General features: G+C 41.3%; 1 pseudogene; it reads left to right on the top strand.

Moving 5' to 3' along the window:
• Window positions 1-554: 554 nt before the first annotated feature.
• Window positions 555-2,303, top strand: LOC139031834 (heterogeneous nuclear ribonucleoprotein K pseudogene; annotated as a pseudogene).
• Window positions 2,304-5,006: the final 2,703 nt, after the last annotated feature.

Below are 5,006 nucleotides of genomic sequence, written 5' to 3'. Positions count from 1 at the left end.
CTACAGGGTTGTGTTTTATTTCTGTGGTACAACAAAGTGACTCAGTTATACATGTATGTTCTTTTTCATTTTAAATGAAGTTCACTGAGAGTTGAGAGTTCTGGGTTCTGGCATCGGCGCCTTCCAGGGTTTTCACCCCACTGCCAAGTCCCTCTTTCTCTGAGACTGGCCACGTGTCTTTCTTGTGTGGTATCAGGCGCTGCACTAGGCAAGAGGGACCTCTGTGGCCTCGAGACCTGGGCACTGCTTCTCTGGGCCACTGTCTTGAGCCAGACTGTGGAGTGGTTTTGCCCGGCCCTGTTCAGAGATGCTCTCAGGGGCGCCTTTTCATGACATGCATGGTGCCTTCATGCGGAAACCTGAGGAGTCATTTGTCTTCCAGCTGCTCAGGGCTCTTGTGTCCGAGACCCTGCTATGGAGTCAGTGGAGTGGCCAGACCCAGTGCTCCTGCACTCGTCCTGGGGTGCATCCTGCCTCTCGTCCCTCATAGCTACCACTGTTTACCTCCCAGAATGTTTGGGCTTGAAGTTACATTAAAGTGGCTTTAGCTACACTTGTTCTCTGTCTAGCTGTGACCAGCTGAGGAGGCGCGGCGGCATAGAGACGGTACCCTTGCCGGATTGTTGTGTCCCTTGAATACAAGAAAATGGAAACTGAACAGCCAGAGGAAACCTTTTCCAACACCGAAACCACTGGAGAATTTGGTAAACGCCCTGCTGAAGATATGGAAGAGGAACAAGCTTTTAAAAGATCTAGAAACACTGATGAGATGGTTGAATTATGCATTCTGCTTCAGAGCAAGAATGCTGGAGCAGTGATTGGAAAAGGAGCCAAGAATATTAAGGCTCTCCATACAGACTACAATGCCAGTGTTTCAGTCCCAGACAGCAGTGGCCCCGAGCGCATATTGAGTATCAGTGCTGATATTGAAACGATTGGAGAAATTCTGAAGAAAATCATCCCTACCTTGGAAGAGGGCCTGCAGTTGCCATCACCCACTGCAACCAGCCAGCTCCCGCTCGAATCTGATGCTGTGGAATGCTTAAATTACCAACACTATAAAGGAAGCGACTTTGACTGCGAGTTGAGACTGTTGATTCATCAGAATCTGGCAGGAGGAATTATTGGAGTCAAAGGTGCTAAAATCAAAGAACTTCGAGAGAACACTCAGACAACAATCAAGCTTTTCCAGGAATGTTGTCCTCAATCTACTGACAGAGTCGTTCTTATCGGAGGAAAACCTGATAGGGTTGTAGAGTGCATAAAGATCATCCTTGATCTTATATCAGAGTCTACATCAAAGGACGTGCTCAGCCTTACGATCCCAATTTTTATGATGAGACCTATGACTATGGTGGTTTTACAATGATGTTTGATGACCGCCGTGGACGTCCCATGGGGTTTCCCATGCGGGGAAGAGGTGGTTTTGACAGAATGCCACCTGGTCGGGGTGGGCGTCCCACGCCTCCCTCCAGAAGAGATTATGATGATATGAGCCCTCGTCGAGGACCTCCTCCACCCCCTCCCGGGCGAGGTGGCCGGGGTGGTAGTAGAGCTCAGAATCTTCCTCTTCCACCACCACCACCACCTAGAGGAGGAGATCTAATGGCCTATGACAGAAGAGGAAGACCTGGAGACCGTTATGATAGCATGGTTGGTTTCAGTGCTGATGAAACCTGGGACTCTGCAATAGATACATGGAGCCCATCAGAGTGGCAGATGGCGTATGAACCACAGGGTGGCTCTGGATATGATTATTCCTATGCAGGGGGTCGTGGCTCATATGGTGATCTTGGTGGACCTATTATTACTACACAAGTAACTATTCCCAAAGATTTGGCTGGATCTATTATTGGCAAAGGTGGTCAGCGGATTAAACAAATCCATTATGAGTCAGGAGCTTCGATCAAAATTGATGAGCCTTTAGAAGGATCCGAAGATCGGATCATTACCATTACAGGAACACAGGACCAGATACAGAATGCACAGTATTTGCTGCAGAACAGTGTGAAGCAGTATGCAGATGTTGAAGGATTCTAATGCAAGATATTTTTTCTTTTTTATAGTGTGAAGCAGTATTCTGGAAAATTTTTCTAAGACTAGTGAAGAACTGAAGGAGTCCTGCATCTTTTTTTTTTATCTGCTTCTGTTTAAAAAGCCAGCATTCCTCTGCTTCATAGGTGTTTGGCATTTGAGGTGTAGTGAAATCTTTGCTGTTCACCAGATGTAATGTTTTAGTTCCTTACAAACAGGGTGGGGGGTGGGGGAGGGTGTGCAAAAACTAACATTGAAATTTTGAAACAGCAGCAGAGTGAGTGAATTTTAGTTTTAGCTCATTGTTGGTGGTTTAAAGAAGTCCCCCCTTGTAATTATTGTGAACACTTTGCTTTGTGGTCACTGTAACATTTGGGGTGGTGGGACAGGGAGGAAAAGTAACAGTAGTCCGTATGTCCCTGGCATCTATTCAGAGCAGTGTGCAGAATGTAATGCTCTTTTGTAAGAAACGTTTTATGATTTTTAAAATAAATTTAGTGGTGGTCATTTTTTTTTGGTGGTCATTTTTTTTTAAGATGGTCATTTTTCAAATGGCTGAATTCCCTCCAACCTACCCCCAAACGGAACACTAAGTTTAATTTTCAGTCCTCTATTGGATATAAATAAATGGTATCTCTTCTTGGACTTAGGCAAAATATCTTGACAATACTCAGTTCAGGTGATTCTTAATGATTTGAAGTTCATTGCTTGGGAGGAAATTCCACCACACATTCATGCTTATAATAAGCTGGGGAGTAATTCTGAAGAACCAAGGTGGGGAGCAACACAACCGATGGAATAGTGGTATAAGTTTATACCAGAAGGTTAATGACAAGTTTTATTAATCAGAATAATACTTGGTTATGGAAGTGACTGATGCTAAATAAATTCTGATTTTTTTTATTAGATAATTTCTCACATATAGACTTAAACTGTCAGCTTGGTAGTGTCTATTAGTTAAACTTTGTAAAATATATATATATATATTCTTGTTTTTCCATTGTATGCAAATGGGAAGAAAAAGATGTACCATTTCTCTGTTGTATGTTGGATTGTGTAGGAAATGTTTGTGAACAATTCAAAGAAAAAAAGATGAAAAAACATCCTGTGGATGTTTTGTGTAGTATCTCTTGGCATTTGTATTAATAGTTTAAAAAGTTCACTTCCAAATAAAACTCCCATAATGCTAACAAAAAAAAAGTAAAGTGACTTTAATGTAGTCATTACATTACATTACAGGTGTTTGAGGGAGAGAGAAAAAAAAAAACAAACCACCAAAAAACCTCATCATTTCCAAGGACAGCTTAATTACGGTGCCTTTTCCTCTCACATCCTTCTGTCCCCTAGGGTGAATTTCCAGCATTAAATAAACACTTCAAATATTTTGGGGGTTTCCCTGGTGACTCAGCTGGCAAAGAACCCACCTGCAATGCAGGAGACCTGGGTTCAATTCCTGGGTCAGGAAGGTCTCCTGGAGAAGGGAATGGCAACTCATTCCAGTATTCTTGCCTGGAGAACCTCCATGGGTAGAGGAGCCTTCAAGCTACAGTCCATGGCATCACAAAGAGTTGGACAAGACTGAACGACTAACACTTCCATTACAGTTTATCACAAGATACTGAATACAGTTCACTGTGTTATAAGTAGGTCCTTGTTGTTTATGCATCCTGTACATAATAGTTTGTACCTGCTAATCCCCAACTTCCAGTCCTTCCCTGCCCCATCCCTCTACCCCTTGCCAACCATAAGTCTGCTCTTTTAATTTGTGAGTCTGTTTTTGTTTTGCAAATAGATTCATTTGTGGTTGAATTTTAGGTTCCACATAGAAATGATATAATATGGTATTTTTCTTTCTCTTTCTGACTTAGTTCACTTAGTATGATAATCTTTTAGGCTCATCTCTGTTGCTGCAAATGGCATTATTTCATTCTTTTTTATGGCTGAGTAGTATTTCATTGGCTGCTCCTTTCAACAGTGTAAGAAAGTTCCTTTTTCTCCACGTTCTTTCCAGCATTTATTATTTGTAGATATTTTAATGATGGCCATTCTGAGTCATATGAGGTGGTACCTCATTATTGTTTTTATTTGCTTTTCTCTAATAACTAGTCATGCTGAGCATCTTCTCATGTGCCTATTGGCCATTTGTAGAAACATCTAGGTCTTCTGCCCATTTTTTGATTATTTTGTTGTTGTTGTTGCTGTTGTTATTGAATTGTAAGAGTTGTTTGTATATTTTGGACATTAAGCCCTTGTCAATTACATCATTTACAAATATTTTCTCCCGGTCTGTAGGCTATCTTTTTGTTTTGCTTATGATTTTCTTTGCTGTGTTAACTTAAATTTTTAAGTTGCTTATGATTTTCTTTGCTGTGTTAACTTATAATTTTTAAGTTAAACTTTCTATTCTGATAAATACAGATGACAAGCAGCTGTTAAGAATCATTCAGGGAGATCCCACGCCCCCTTTACCTAGTTCCCTTCAGTGGTAACGTCTTATAAAACCATGGTTTAATATCACACCCAGAAGTGTTCTGTGGCCACAAGATCCTGTGTTGTTCCTTTATAGCCACATTCCCCTCCCCCTGCCCCCAACCAAAAGAACCTTGTATACAGACCTAGAGAATGTTACATATGTAAATAGAATCACACAGTATGTGATTTGAAACTGGCTCTCTTCACTCAGCATACTTACTTGGATACAAGATGTTGTGTGTATCAATAGTTGTTTTTGACTTGCTGAGTGGTACTCCACCGCATGGACAGACATACTGGTGTGTTTAACTGTTTATCCCCTGAAGACAGTTGGGGTGTTCCAGTATTTGGCCATTATGAATAAAGCTGCCTAAAACAGACTTGCCAGCCCCCACAATTGTGTGATAAGCCAATTCCTTAAAATAAAAAAATATAAAGGGAAAAATTTAGTAAATGAATAAATAAACATTGTGTATGTGTGTGTGTGTGTGTTTGTGAAT

The sequence above is a fragment of the Odocoileus virginianus genome, chromosome 28 (assembly GCF_023699985.2).
Source record: "Odocoileus virginianus isolate 20LAN1187 ecotype Illinois chromosome 28, Ovbor_1.2, whole genome shotgun sequence".
Taxonomy (NCBI): domain Eukaryota; kingdom Metazoa; phylum Chordata; class Mammalia; order Artiodactyla; family Cervidae; genus Odocoileus; species Odocoileus virginianus.
Note: the sequence above shows the minus strand (reverse complement) of the source record. Positions and strands in the feature narration are given on the sequence as shown.